The sequence below is a fragment of the Athalia rosae genome, chromosome 8, assembly GCF_917208135.1.
Source record: "Athalia rosae chromosome 8, iyAthRosa1.1, whole genome shotgun sequence".
Classification (NCBI taxonomy): Eukaryota; Metazoa; Arthropoda; class Insecta; order Hymenoptera; family Athaliidae; genus Athalia; species Athalia rosae.
In genome coordinates, this window is record NC_064033.1 from 1,812,544 (window position 1) to 1,829,044 (window position 16,501).

Below are 16,501 nucleotides of genomic sequence, written 5' to 3' on the forward strand. Positions count from 1 at the left end.
TTACGTATATGAAAAGTTTTAATTATCCTTTGAACCCTAAATCATCATCGATCGTTGTGATGATAAATCATTTTTATCAGAACGTTGCGACTCTTATTCTATTCTTATTCAGATTTCCTGAATTAAGAATTTCAGTCGTCTCAAAGTTCAGGGTGGCACAATCTTCCCTGAAACAAAGACTGGTTTTGCCATCATGGAGCGAAATTCTCTTTCGGAGGGAACTTAAGTGATGCACAGAAGATAATTTCAGGCCATTTTACATTTAAGCTGAATTATTGAACCCGATTCGGATGTGAAATAATTATAAGGCGTTGATGTTGGACGTCAACGTACCCGCGGTAAGGCTCCCGCGGGTTCTGCTAACTACGCGATGGGCACAAATTCTCTCCCTGTTTCTCTTACCACCCTTCCTCCCTTTCTTCCTCTCTTCCTCTCTCTCTACGGTTCGGTTCTGTTATTCTATCTCACGTACGGGGCTTTCTCACGACCACCGTTTCACCTCCGATGGAATATAAGTTTTAAGGCGTGTTTTGATAGCGTCAGGGTGTGTCTGCCGGGAGCCAGGGGATTCCTACCTAATGGATTGCCGCCGCCACCATCGTCGTCATCGTCGTCTTTGCGCTTCATACCTTCTCGCTTCTTATGCTATATAACGACGACGACGACGACGACGACGACGACGACGACGTCTAGGGCACGACGCGAAGACGCTCGACGTCCCTCCGCACGTTGCAACTTATAACGACGCTCGAGTATTATACTTATTGGATACCACCGTGGAGGAGCGGACGTCGCTATATACCGTATTAAAAAATACACCTCCTCGTATACCGTACCGCCGCGATACGCCCTGTAAAAACATCATAAGCCCATTGAAACGTACATCACTTTCTAGGAAATTCAATATAATTATCCACCATCGATCGGAGTCCAGAGAAACTTGGAAATTGATGTAAAATTAAAGAGGAATATTACTGCAACCGTATCCACTCCGATGTCCTCATTGATATTTCAGCTAACTGGTCTACGGACGCGTGGAATAAACGATCCAGGCGCATCGGTGATTCGCCTTTTTCGAAACGTTAAGATTTCGGAGGATCGCGATCCGCGGTTGGTTTGATTTTCGAAAGGTATATATCGCGACGCGTATACGTGGTGAGGACGGGGTCCGTCTTCGAGCTTGCGGGTACGAGCGCCGGGCGAGATATAGTGGTCCGCTTTTTGAAGCCAACACAAATATTGTTTCACATAAATACGCGTCAGCGCGCGGCTTGACTCGGATGCTTCATCTTATATACGTACGTTTGTCTGAGGTATTAGCTGTACGGATGCACGGGCATCCTGCATCGCGCGTACGACTACAAATTCATCGCGTTTTCAAATTTAGAAACAACAGGTTATTAATTCATTCCAAAAATAATCAACTTTCATCCCATTTTCTTTTACCAGGGACGTATAGGGAAAATTTTGGAAAACGGCGACTCGAAGTTTTCTTTTTTTTTTCAAACGATTCTTCCATGGCCTTTTCCAAAGGGAGGTGTATAGCTGTTGACAGTTGGTATTTAACACCACGTTTGACAGAACAGGACTCTTTAATGAGGATGTCATTCGACGGCTGAATTTCAGGGACACAAATCTTTTATGCACGGGCAGCGAGTGGAAGAAGAAAAAACATGCCTTGGTACTCGTGCGAGGTGGTGGATATCCAATGATTATAATCGAAAGATGGACATTCGCATTGTCATTCGTCCGCGGCGAGAAATACGGCGATAGATAAAGTAGTCGTTGCGCGTATGCTTCAACTATCCGTGTACGTGCATAAGTAAATAGGTATATAGCTGCGTATAATTTGGAGTGAGAAGAACGGCTAGGCTATCGCGCGGGTGATGCTATGAAACGAGACGAGGTGAGGTGAGACGAAGCGAAGCGACAGAAAATAATTTATTTTGTTAAACAACAAAGTATGTTATGTTAGGTTTGCCAAAATAACCAAAACAATACTATACACATACCTATACCAACCAGCGAAGCTCACTACTCCTCGATCTTACTATACGTTTCATTCATTCGCTTTTGCTCGTGTACACAGTAGCTGATGAATGCTTCGAACTTGATCCGACGTTCTCACCGTTCCAACGATCTTCGCGTTTCTCGATTCTGATGCGCTCGGAGCTTGCCCAGACCCATTCCCATTCATGCAAGATCTCCTCAATATTCATTTTCCTCAAACCAGATTCGCCGGTCGAGCATATATTTTCTCAAACACACCTAAGAGTGTGCCGAATATTTTAGTGCAGCTTTTCTCACGCGTTTGAGCTTTTTTTCATCCCCTTCGAACGAAAATTCTCGATGATATTCGAACGACGATTCGAAAATGAATGGGATTTTTCGTTTCATCCGATAGGAATACGAAGCACTTCGATTCGCCACTTTTCATCCCAAACTCGAAATACACCGCTGTGAGTCCCGCGGGATGAGGATATACACATTCAGTGCACACGCGTACGTGTGCGTATACAGACACGGGACATCCGCGTGCAACGCGCGGGGAGTAAACGTTGAGGACGTATAACTACTACGTTCCGAAGCAAAGGGAAGTAATGCAAGTCCGAGTTTGTTGTTACAGATGGTCTCGGATCCGAGGGCGTATTTCAAGCTCACCTACTACACCAGCGTGAGCCACGTACGTTACATACCTATTCGGTATGTGGAACGGACCGATGAACGAACTATAAAGATCGAAGAGCGTAAACGAAATACCGCGATACAGAGCAAAAAAAAACAAAAATGGTCAACAGATCCGTTTGCGTACGTAGTGCGAAATTGGAAAGTAAAAATTCTCGTCGTTCGTAGGAATCGGCCATCGATACGTCCGCACGAATTCGACCGGTTCGAAACCTCGGAGGAGATCTTGGGAACGTACATTGCGGCAGAAATGTATAAGATAGGGATCTAAAGACGGGTTCTCGTCTCGCCCCGTTTATAAGACTAACTCGGGTTAGTTATATCCGCCCATAATCGTCGTCCTCGTCGTCGTCGTACGGTTGTGTCCCCGCGGGTCGGTCGGTTGTGGCGTTACAACAACACTCGTGGAAGCATTGTCACCCTTGGTTTCGGAAGACTCTGCCGTATACCCCGTCTCGTTCTCGGTGTGCTGCCGGAGAGAAACGGCAACGGTATACAGCTAAACGTATAGCGTCGCAGTCAGCTAAAGCAAAAGCAGCAAAAGCAGCGGTGTAGAGAGAAACGAAGGGCGGCATGAGGGGGATGAAACAACAACCGCGGCACCCTTAAGCACGGCCAATGAAAACAAGACGGGGGTGTTCCGTACCGTAACCCTCCCTCCCCCCCCTCCCTCCCTCTCCCCGTACGAATTAGAAAAATAACAGACCCGCCACAAAACCCCGACAATTGGACTCTCGCCGAACAATATTACACCCACCCCCGACCCCCATAAAAATTGGATTAGCCGGTACGGCAATTTTCTTCGTGCGAAATAGAATTTTGCCGACAAAACGTCTAGCGAAACCGCGTTCATTGTAACGAGCTGAATACGTCCTCTCACCGGATGACCAGATTTACTCTTTTTTTTTCTCTCTCTTCCCAAAACGAAAGTTTTCTCGAATTTTCTTTCCCCCCCACCTCCCCGGAACGGAACGCGGTATACGATTAAACGACCCTTACACCTACGCGGTGTGAAAATTTGCCACGTACGAGAAGAACGGGTGCATGAGGTGACCCCTCCCCCGGAGTTTGTGTAATGCAGTCACGCCCGGAGGTAAACGGAGAGATGTTAAAGTTTTGTCGAAACATTTATCGCGCCGTTTAAAGCCCAGCCTTTAATTGCCCGAGCCATAACAATTTCTGGTCTTTATACGGTGTCTCTATGGTTTTTCGACGTGTTCATCGTCCGCGGGCGTTTCGTCGAACGGTGCCACCGGGTCCTCTACGGTATAACCGTTAACGTATATCGTTTTTTCGGAACTTTAAACTTCCATGCACGTACACGAGGTGACGAAACCGTGTGGGTGTACGTTCGATGCGTACGGGTGGATGAAAAGAAAAAAAAAAAAATAAAAAATAACGAATGCGGAGGTGAAGATGGACGGTGGCTGAGCCAGGGCTACTGTACTGGTAAAGTTGGCGTATGTACTTCATACGGCACGTGTACGTGTGCGAGGGTATATATATATATATATATATATATATATATACGCGCGCGTATGTATAGATGCGTAAAACGTGTGAAGTAAAAGAAATAAAATCTATAAATATGTGGGCGGCCGAGGCGCACGCGACCATCCCTGTGTTTGTTCAACCAGGAATAAACTCTGTAGTTAACCTTTCTACATTTCAAACCGCTCCTTTTTCTTCTATACTTCTTCTACTTCTTCTTCTACTTCTTCCGAAAATCCAAAGAGCCGATACTAGCCGGTACACCACGTTTAATGTTCCCGTACACCGACGTGTTTTCGATTCATGGATCCCCACGGATCGCGAATCGATAGAAAAATCCCCAAGTTCGGTTTAAATAGCTGAATAATTTCTTTGATGATTTTTCAGAAGCTCATCAATCAAACGGCATCAAAGTGGCTCTGGTAATACCCGTGGGCTGAGAAAATCGCACGGGGTCTTCTCGCTAACGACGCGTGACACGTGACCTCGGCAACGAGTCACCGCGCGAACCACCCTTTTAATTTTTTCAAGTTTCTGGTATCGTTATAATTAAACGCGTGAGCCGCGACCGCGTTAAGTTCACATATGTACGAACAGATTGAGAAGTAGTTTAACGGCATGAAAACGCCTCGGAATTCAAGCAATTTGTCGACGCCGCTCTCTCGTCCTTTCCTCCTCCCTTCATCTTCCACTTCTTCTTCTCCTTTCTACGGAACTTCTCTCTTAATTACGGGAACACCCTATTCACGGCTCCCGAACATACATTATTTTCCACGCAGGTCGCTAGCACAGGCGCCAGGGACACCCCGAAGCGCATTAGCCGCGCACCGTGCTGAAGGGAATTCCGGAGCGTCTTGGTAAAATTCGAAGTTACACGTCGGACGGCCAGTTAGTTAGCGGTAAATACACCTCATCAATCTTCTTCAGCATCTTCTTCGACTCGCGCGGCTGGTAAACGGGTATAGCGTACAACCATTTGAACACCACATTTCCAAGCACACGTGACTTCGGAAATAAGACTTCGTTCCGAAAGACACGTGCGCACATCACACACGGATTTTCATCGTCTCTGAAATATTTTCATCCACGCGCGTCCAGCTATACGTTGAGATCGGTTTTTCGTCGCTTTTGATCCTCGCGTGGTGGTGATTTCTTTTTTTTTTTTTTTTTCCACCACCTGAAACGCGAAAAATTGGGTACGCGATTGGGGACGAAGCGAACGAAAAACGAAGGACATTCGCGGCTCTCGATTTCGGGTCGAACGAAGGGCTATAAGTTTTGCCGCCATGCTTGCGTTGTAACTCGGTATGTACGACGACAGCCAATGGGAACGGTTACGAAGGTATATGCGGCACGGGGGGGAAACCTGTACAGGGTCCTCAAAGCCACACCCCCCATTGTACCCCCTTTCGTTTTACTCCGAGGCTCCGAGGCTCGGTGGTAAGCGTTAGCGAGCGTCAATTGAACGAGGCCGGCTATATAGCCGGGCGTTTGACAATGAGTCGAGCTTACAGGCGCAGCCTCGCCACTGTGTGGGTAAGCGACTCGGGGAAATTAAATGGCACGGGAGAAACCAACCCCCGGTGTTCGTATCGACCGTCGCGAGAGAAACCGAAACGAAACGTCGACTCCTGCTAACGCTGAAAGGAGACCGCGAAAACCCTCGCTCACTCTCGACTGACGCCCGTTCGTTCCCTCGCTCGCACGCCACTACGGCAACCCCTACGATAATATTTTTTTAACCTCCCCTCACCGCCGTCCTCGTATCACCTCCTCGACACTCTCTCTCGTAGCCACGATCCGCGTACACGTAACCCACGACATACCTTCGTACCGACCGTATTGGACGGGAAATTATTTTTCACACTCGCCTCCGCACTTCCTCATTTCATCTCCTCTATATTCCCCGTACTTCTTGGATTTTTTTTTCGAAGGTATACATCCCTATGGGACGGATTTTTTTTCAAAAAAAAAAAGGAAGAAAATCCGAATTTTTCTACAACGCCAGAATTTGGTCGATGAGAAGGTTTTCGACCGAATAGAAAAATGATTTTTCCAAAGGTGTGCGTTGAAATAATATTTTACCGAGGTACATACGTGTGTTTCGTATGAAAAGAAAAAAAAAAGAGTTGCGGTGGTTGAAGTAATACGTTTCTAATGGTAGTTAAAAAATGGACGGTGATCAAACACCGTAGAATTTCGAGTTTAAAGTTAACATTCCGTGCGACGGGACACCCCGAAATGGATGTCGCGTTTGCCGCGGTCGGGGGTGGGAGAGAAGAAGAAGCTGCGATGGGAGTTGGATATGTGAGGAGACAATGGGGGAAAAAAAAAAGGATAAGAGGAGGAGGGAACTTATAGGAGTGTGGAATTCACCTGCTGTACGGTTGGTACATAGAGAGATCTCTCTCTCTCCTTGTTATTCTACGCGACACGGATTGCTTTTCGAGACAACACACAGTCTTGGCCTACCAACATCCACACACGTAGCTTCTGTATGCCACCATAAAGCTGAATATAGTTATTAGGTAAGGTCGGTGCTCACCCGACAGTCCCAGGGCACGCTCCTGCACCGCCGGCACCACTTCTGCAAACAGATCACTCGGCAAACACGTGAAATATACCGCAGGTATTCGAAGACACCGAGTGTATGGAATTTCGACTTCCTAACTTGATGATTTCTGCGGTTTCATCGGATCCAGGGAACAATTTCACTCTTCCACGAGATGAATCGGTAACAACTCGGTCAATTTCACAAATAGATCGATATAGCTTGCAGATTTAGATTCCTAGGCTTGAAATACACGAGAATACCGCAGAAAATCTTGAATAAAAAAATCGATTTTTGGGCGAAAAATAAATAACTTTTTTGAAGAGGTTTAATACACTTTTCTAACGTATTTTGACCTCAGGAATCCAAATCTGAAAGAAAAATTGACGTATCTCTGAAATTGACAGAGTTATCGCTAATTTTCAGCTTTTTGGGGTCAAAAATAAAAAATTCGTTTTTCAGTCTATATCAATGTAATTTGAGCTCAGGAATCCGAATCCGGAGGAAAAATTGATCTATCTATAAAATTTATCGAGTTATCGCCATTTTTAGGCATTTTTTTGCATAAATTTGAGGATATCTCGAAGGGAAAAAATCGTAGCTCAATTTGGACAACGGATTCGTGTTCCTGGGGTCAAAATACATAAGAAAAGTGCCATACGATCAATTTTAAAAAATAAAAATTTTTGGTCAAAATTTGAAAAAATCGTAAGGGGTACCCCTTGGAAAAATCTCAAATTTTGACCAAAAATTTTTATTTTTTAAAATTGATCGTATGGCACTTTTCTTATGTATTTTGACCTCAGGAATACGAATCCGTTGTCCAAATTGAGCTACGATTTTTTCCCTTCGAGATATCCTCAAATTTATGCCAAAAAATGCGATAATTCAGCGATAACTCGATCATTTTTCGAGATAGATTAATTTTCCTTCCAGATTCGGATTCCTGAGCTCAAATTACATTAATATAGATTGAAAAATTAATTTTTTTTTTTCGACCCTAAAAAGCTGAAAATTAGCGATAACTCGGTCAATTTTAGAGATAGGTCAATTTTTCTTTCAGATTCGGATTTCTGAGGTCAAAATACGTCAGAAAAGTGTAATACAATCAATTTGTAAGCTACTTTACTTCTGGCCCAAAAATCGATTTTTTTTTTGCTCGAAAATCGATTTTTTTTTGGTTTTTCGAGAGTAATCTCACGTATAATCAACTCAGGAATCCAAATCTGAAAGCCAAAATCATCTACTCATGCAATCGATCAAGTAATCATCAATTATTCGCTGTTGGGAGCAGAAAAATGATGACATATCGATTGGTTTTAGTTGTAGACCCACTTTGATTTGTCGCAATCCATGTACGGGTCGAAATATTCGAATTTTTCGGTCTACGAGCAAACCGGAGCTGAATTGGAGTTAGGTAGCCACGAGCGAGGGAGTTTGTTGTGGGGCGTCACCTCTGCTCAGCCTCCAAGGTGACGTCTCACAACAAAGCGCTACGCTGCTGGCTGCGCTGACTCCAGCAAAGCTCGGGTTTGCTCGTAGACTGATAAATTCGAATATTTTGACGCAGAGATATTCTTAAAGTCACGGTGAAAAAGCGAGATAAATCAATTTTTCTTCCATATTCGGATTTCTGAAGTCAAAATACAATATCTTTGGCTCAAAAATTTGAAAAAATGTAGAGCATCGACGTGAATCTAAGACTTCAGGAACACGAATCTGTCCACTCAATCAAGCTAGTAATAAATCTCATCGAGATATCGCGTTCAGACTTATATTATGTCCAGGCTTATATCATCCCTCGTCTTACATGGGGTCAAAATAAGACCACGACCCTAAAAATGAGCTTTTTACTGCCTAATGTTAGTTACCATTCCTACATCGACTGTAATTGATGATTGAAAAAATTCCTAGAGTCGTACCTCCGACGCACTTTACTCCCAAAGAATGATGAATAATTTTTTTCAAAATTCCTGCAACAAACAAAAAGGTTTTGATTAAATATATAATTATGGTAAGACGATCAATATCGCGTTGGTTCGGATAATCCTACCGCAAAATCCCGTACAATAAATATTAGAATTGGGACATGTATCCGAATAATTCGTGGGTGGATAAAATCTTCATAATGGACTCTGAGGTTAACCTCCTGTCTGAATTATCCCTGCGAATATATAGCGCAATATCAAGGCTGACAATGAGGCCCACAATAGCTTGCTTTGCTAGAGCCTAATTCCCGCTTAATCCACTCTGACGTAACCATACATCCCCGAAATTTTTTTTATCCTCGTCTCACCGAATGAACGATTTTTGAGAATCGAGAATGTGCCCTGTAAAGGTATTTCCCTCAGACCCCCCAACAAATCGTTGTCCATTTTCTGGTCAATTCACCGCGGAATTATACAAGTCTTAAGAATAACGATTCGCTATGTATTGGGGGTGTACAAAGAACCGGCATACTCCCGTCTTGATCGTAAAGAAAAAAAACTACCCTGATACAAATCCGGGATAAAAAGAAAAAGAAAAAAAAAAAACCTGGGCTCCATTATGCACGGTGCCTCGCACTTGTCGCATTGATGCGGTAAAAGGATTTCGTCGACCTGTCGACCAAAATTTTCGGTACCCGTCTCACGTGGAGAAAAACATCTGTATAAAAACTGCAGTTTCGGTCATCGGTTTACGAGTGCACCCACCACGTAGTCTTCCTTTCTTCCTTTTCTCCTGTTTTTTCTTGAACAGAAAATAAAAAAAAAGAAATGATTAATTAATGCGAAACGATGCATGGAAGATTTTTAATAATTTCTCAAGAACCGCGTACGCTGAAAATCGCGGTTGAAAAATATCTGGATGAGAAGAGGGAAAGAGAAAAAAAAAAGGGAGGGTGGTAAAAAGTCAACCGGGGCATGCCGAAGTCGTAAACTTTCGAAGATTATTACAATACGAATGCATCTCGTCGCGTGAGCGACTACACGGCACATCTTACGGTGGGGGGGAAAATGCCAATCGAGGATGTTTTCTTAACTCTTACGGGGTGATCTTAATTCATACGTTATGGGTGTTGTTCTAACTCATACGGAATGCGAGCGTGTAATTTGTGGGAGTAATATTTCGACATCGTGCGTAAAATACCGATGAAAATTCCCCCGTTGGAATCGGTGCGTCGAATGAAAAAAAAAAACAAAAAAAAAACGCAGATCGAAAAGAGAAGAGGGAGAAACTTTTTTCTTACGCACTCGCACAGCCGTACGAGGATCCTGGCTAACGGGATCTGCTGTTTGTCGCAGATACGATTGTGCGGGGGTGGTATTATAAAGCACGATAATTCCACGGATCGAATCGACGTCGGGCTGAAATTATAATTCACCACATATTTTCGTGTATTTATACGACCGTACGTATACACGCATCCGTTACGCGCGCACGTTATTATCGAATTTCTCTACACATATGTCCGTACGTTTTGTGTACCACGATTGTGTTGGGGTGTTAAGTGAGAATGTGTACGTGCGGTTATTATATACATATATATATATATCGGGTGGCAATTTCACGCGACAAGTCCCCGGCATCAGCATATCAATAGACTGCGGTACGGATTATCTGGACTCCGTATAATACGCGTAGTTGGAATATAGTGTACACTTCATGCGGTTGGCGAGGACAGATAGGGTTGTCGTTGCATAATTCTCACCCTCGTGTGTATATCCCACTCTACCGTATTGCCGCAATCGACAATGGGGAGGCATTCTCACCCCTTCGCGACGCAACTTATTTGGAAACATCCCCGTCGCACATTCGATCCTGCAAACTTTAGATTTCTTACTCTAACAGTCCCGGAAATTTTGACGAATCTATTCCAGCATTCGTCTAATCGTCGAGAAAAAAAAAAAAAGGAGGAGAAGAGCTTTTTTTCACGCGCACCGTATACTTCACCCAGAAATAGAATCACGCCGTAAATTGCGGGGTACCACGCGGTTATAAAATGAGGACTAGAAATTTTCACCCTTGAGAATGACTGGCCATTAAAAAATGCCGGGCGAGAGGGAGGGGGGTGAGGGGTTGATTTTAGGAGCGATATATCCTTAATGCGGAGACGGAAGTGGCGCGAGTCCTATCGGAATCTAAAGCAGACGAAAACAAACTTTCCTCCACCCTTCTCTCCGTTTTTTTTTTTATTCTTACAGTATCTACTTTATATCCTTCGCTGTTTGACACCACGTCACGCGGGTAGCTACCCCGAAAAAAACTTGGCCGATGGTTTATTTTTATTGAAAACATATCGGCCATTTCCTTCCTTATTGTCTGCGGCTGAAGAAATAAATCCTATATGTATAATACGTGTGCGCCAGAAACTCGCGATATACCTTATGGGTTTACAACCGACAAAACGTTTTAGTTATTAGTGCTGGAATGCAGCTCGGGTACATACGTACACCGGTACAGGCATGTGCGCCTCTACGATACACGATTCGGTGTACCTATTTTGTGTGTACATATGTACAGCGAGAGACGCACGTCGCTATACGTAGTGAGACTTCTAATCCTATTAATAGTCGACTTGTCATTTAGACTTTCGGAACAACCCGTAGGACTATCGTATCTCGGCTCGGAAGACGGGCGTCTCGAATTGACGGACGTTACATGGTGAAAATAATCCGTGCGGTGTCCCGATTAAAATGGCAAAAAAAAAATAAAAAATTGAATTTTTTTTTTTCCCCCGCGTGTAACCAATTATCTCGTTGCCGGAGAAAGAGAGCGAAAGATGAAATGGATGTAGAATTAAATGGTATGTGTATATAAGAGCGGAGAAATGGGGGATCCCGTTTGAGTAGGTGTGGCTAATTTGGACCGACTGTTTGGTTAGCAAGCATTTAAGGTTTGTCTTGGCTGTGCCTATGTGTCTTTTAGTCAGTTGATCTGTGTTCTGACTAAACGAAACGACTCTATGCCCACACCTAATAGTTAATCGTTTCTCATAGGTATAATACGAACGCACCGCGATATCGTAGGGCGTAAAAGGTGCCTCTAGTATATCCGCACGGTGGAAAGCGTCGTCGGTTTTTCTCATTTTTTTGGTCGCCCAGTTTTCATCCCCAAGAGATTCCCCAGTTTTCTGATTCTCGGAGTCTGAAAACTGCGCCACTCCGATCGTGGAGATGGTGAAATTTTGGTTCTCAAAATTCAAAAGACCGAGACGAAGACGTCGGAAAATTCGAGGATGATTACCGGCGACGTGCGAACGTTATAATAAGTATACGTCGACTCTATATATTCCGCGGCGGTCCGAAATGAGACAACTGCAACCCTCCGGTGGTGCACAAAAGATTTAGAGAAGTTGCGGCTGAACAAACACCGCACATAGACCGCTGCCTTATTGCTGCTGCTGCTGCTGCTGCTGATGCTGATGCTGATGCTGATGCTGCTGGTGATGCTGACGTTGTGCCGATGCTGCCGCTTTTAGTTGTGTGGATAGTTTAAGTACACGACACCAACACGAATCGTAATTTTTTTACACGCACGTAACCGCGTACGGTGGAAAAAGAGAGCTATTTTAAAACCACCGCCTCAACACACACAAACTTAATACACATTCCATATCGCAGGTATCGGGTACGGTAACTAAAACCGATGTTACAACATCGGTCCAGCGGCACTATTTTCGAATCGAATCACTCGGCCAATTGTCGCTTATAATCGACCCGCCGTTGATTGAATTTTTTTTTTTTCTTTTCTTCCCTTTATCAAGATCACCTTATTTTCCGGGGAGTTTAATTAAAATCCGCTCGCACACGTCGTACGTACGATATTTTCGGATTTCGCAATTTCATGGATTTTCCGAACACCCTGTACTTCCGTCCGCGTGTAGCACGTCCGCACAGAATACAAGCACCCCGGAGGGATGATGTTTTCAACAAATGAATGTTGTTTTAGTCGGGGGCGCGGGTTTTAGCGGGGGTTTCGTAAAACGACGGACGACGGACGTCGAAACTCGCGCTAGTCCTGCGGTCCGGTAAACCGATTTGCACATCGAATGCACTCACCGCAAATTCCGTGAAACGTACAATTCCCCGATTGTCCCCGCGTTTAATTTTCCCTTCTAATTCGATCGTCGGAATGATTAATTCTTCGCCGCCTGCAATTTTCAATTTCATCGACGTTTCAGGGGGTTGAAAAGTAGCGCGTACACCTATAACACCCACGAATAAGTGTACGTAGTTCGTCACTCCTCTGTCAGTCCGTTTTTTTTTTTTTCTCTTCTCTTCGTCGTCTTTAGCTGCACATATTTCTATATATCCTTACGGGGCCTCGTTCGAACGAAGCACATCGGTAACAGAAGCAGAAGGGTATTATACGTATGGCAGGAAAACGCGCGTGGTATATTTATTTAGCCTTTTCCTTCGACGAAATCCTTGGATTCTTTTTTTTTTTCTTTTTCTTCTTCCTTTTTCTTCCAACTCCCGATGTACAATACTCACTTTCACGGCGACCTGCTGCCCCGGTGGAATCGTGGAGCGATTTTTTTTTTCTTTTTTCGGCGATACGATCGAATCAAATTCTCGTTCACGTGCAATTCCGTGCAACGACGATCGCAAGCTCCACGATATAACGGACGTGGATGTTTGTTATTACTAAAAATGCAGCATTCGCGGTTGATACTTTGCAGATATGCATATCACGGAGGGATGTACACGCACGTACGTACGTACCTCGACCGAAGAAAATTTACGTACGTACGTACCGGACGAGACGAGAGACAGACGCGCGCTATCCGCAGCTCGGAGTTTAAAAGAGTTCGCAAAACGCATCCCGGTCTCCGTCGGACGCATCTCAAAGTTCAAACTCACACCGAATCTGAAGCAGTAGTTTTCACCGCGCGAAGCTAAACAAACACCGTTTTATCATAAACGGGTCGTCGTTCTCCTTTGGATTTCTTTTTTTTTTTCCTTTTTCTCTCGTCTCCGAAAGTCCGAATTTTCGCGCAGAAGCTACAAAATTCGCATGGCAATAGCAAAAATATCCGTCCCTTAGCAGATCCAACGAATTATTTCAATCCGTTTCGTACGAGTAAGACGGAAACTTGTACTCACTTACTTACTTACTTTATACTTGTTCGGAGGTTTGGAACAGTATAGGGAAGCTTTTTCCGTGACTAGCTGTCGGATACGGCTTTCGGATAGGTTTACACTGTCTGGTGGAGCGGGTCGGAGGTCTTCTGGAATTAAATTTCATCCTTGCGTAAACATCCAGGCTCCAAACTGACTCTCTTTCTATGGTATACCCCCCCCTCTCTCTCTCTCTCTCATTCTCTCCTTCGTTTTTCATTTTCCTTTTCTTTTTTTCTTCTCTCTTCTCCTTTTCTTCTCGAGCTCAACCGAAAACGACGAGAGACACGCGGTTCATTCACCGCCACCGAATGCCGAGGCATCGCCGCTGTCGCGCATACCGCGAGTAGATTTCCGAAGCTTGCAGCACGGTGCCGCGAAATTTCCGTCGATTCGGAAACCGGAAAAATCCCGCGATTCCCGGCGTGGCCTGTGGACAAAATGTCGGGAGTCGTGAAACGAGAAATGACGACGGGGACGCGGATTACGTCGATGCTTGGGCACGTAACGTCCTGCGAGTATAATAAGACCATGAGAGAAATAAAGCTGCAGGTCGTACCGTAAAGTTTATTGTTTCAGGGTGAGGAAAAAAAAAAGGAGTTGATGTTACAGAGCGGGGGTACGTGTGCGTTGAACATCGGTACGTAGGTGTGCGGGCGATGTTCGTCCATGTAATAAACATGTGTAAAAATTTTTCGGTATCGGTTGTACGGCGACCGTGTCCGTGGGATAGGTCAAGAAAGTGGGTGGTTTATTTTAAAAGGTTTCAAAATTTCATAAACATTTCCGGCGCGCGAGGCTCTTTAGAAAAAAACGTGCAAGTTATACACGTATATATATATGTATACATACGTACGTCGTACGGTAAATTACAAGCGTGTCTTCCCTCAAAGGAAAACGACACCGAAATATCAATTAAAGAAGATGGAGAACAAAAAAAAATAAATAAATAATCAAAGCAAACAAACTGGCTACTTTCCCTTGGAATAACAAAGACCGAAGATATTCGGAAATTCGTACCGCCGACTTAATTCCTAATTTATCTATAGAGTACCGGACGAGGAAATTTTCGCCCCCGGGATTTAATTCCGATGTAAATAGCTATTGCGGGGGGGAAATCTTCCGATATCCCAACGCTTCCTCACCTTGTTCCATCCGCAACGTGAGGCCGACAAATTGATTTTACTGATCGCCCGTAAGCCGACCCGATTAGCCCGTTAATTTATGGAGACTGTAGCTTATTTTGATCTCGTCATCTGCCGCGTTTACCTGCAATAATCTAAATTCTCCCGAACGGAAGGAGGCGAGGAAGATGAGACGAAATTGGAGACGGGCATTCGTCAGAGACTCCTTCACCTGTTCTCGTTTAAATTTTTCTATTCAACCCTCGCGATAATTACGAGAAAGTTGTATATCCCGAGGACGGGGGGGTTGGGGGTGGGTGTGCGGATTCTCCAAGTAATTTTCCTTATATCTTTGAAAAGCTTTGAGGGAAGACAATTTAACTTTCCCCCAAAAACTGCCGAAGGGTTCATTGTCGTCTGCCCCCGAGCGAGCTTCCACATTTAAAGAATTTAAATATATACAATTATAAAGCCCCGTTACCATTTTCGTGCTCGTCTACTCTACCCGTACTCTACTTCGTCGTATTCGCTCTTCAATTCGCTTTTCATCTAAATGAAAATTACGAACACCGTATCGCACGTACGAATATACCACACGCCGGGTAATTCTTCTTGTGAAAACGCGATGCATATTAAATGCAAAATGAGAAGAAAAAAAAAATATTCAAAAAAAGAAACAGTCGTATACATAAGCAAAGAGATCGACTGCACCTCGGGGCGTTTACTTTCCGTTCACCCATCACCCTGTGAAAGGATTAAAATAGAAACAACTTCTAGCGATAATTAAGGGAAAACCGATCTCACGGGGGGATGGAAAAAAAGAGAAAGAGGAAAGCGAATGTGGATTTTTTTTTTTTCCAACGATCGAAACCGTTCGTGCGAAAGTTCCGACTCACTTCGATTTGCATGTCCGCGCGAATGTCGCGAGGAATTTTTTTCTTTTTTCGTCATTCGGAATGGAAAAAAATTTTGCTCGCGTGTGCGGGGAATATGTACGTGAGACGGTGAGTTACCGAGGATCGCGAGGTGTCGGTGAAGTGTTTGCAGAAGCCGGGAGTCGAACCCTTGGAAAAACAGACGCCAAATTGAATCCCTCGCTAGCGAATATAAGATCTGACGAAGAGGGAGAGAGGGAGTTTTTCCTCATCTCTTCTTATTCGCGCCTCCTCGTCTCAACCACCGCCTCCCTAACACCTTACCCCTTGGTCGTACTTATCTCCTACTTCGCGAAGAATTTCTCTATCGCGCTTCTCTCTGTGTGCCGAGCGCTTTTCCGCGGAGCTTCGAAGGGACGCGACTAAACAGGACTTTCGTTTTAGGATTATACCTCGGCGTATCATATTCCGCGGGACGTCCGACATTTCGACGGACGTTTCGCGGAGGCACGTCGAAAACCGACGACGGAATGGAATGAAATGAAATGAAAAAACAACGAGGGTGGAGCGAAAGTTGGATCTATAGATCGGGGTAAGTTTTCGTGAAAAATCACCCCCCTCGTCTTTCGTTAACCGGTTTAATCCCGTAGAAAATCAACGTTGTCCGCGTCG

The 16,501-nt window shown here is 44.4% G+C and overlaps 1 protein-coding gene across 7 annotated transcripts in view; it reads right to left on the minus strand.

Annotated features, from left to right (window-relative positions):
* Positions 1-8,258: 8,258 nt before the first annotated feature.
* The window catches only part of LOC125502004, a 51,207-nt gene continuing 42,964 nt past the window's right edge, over positions 8,259-16,501 (minus strand). The window contains exons 9-11 of one of the 7 annotated variants that reach the window (XR_007279777.1): positions 13,828-14,260; positions 9,263-9,457; positions 8,259-8,700 (exon numbers count right to left, since the gene is read on the minus strand). The gene's annotated coding sequence lies outside the window, so the exon portion shown is untranslated. The remainder of the gene's footprint in view (positions 8,701-9,262; positions 9,458-13,827; positions 14,261-16,501) is intronic. The other 6 variants (XR_007279775.1, XR_007279773.1, XR_007279771.1 and 3 more) reach the window with 6 other exon arrangements.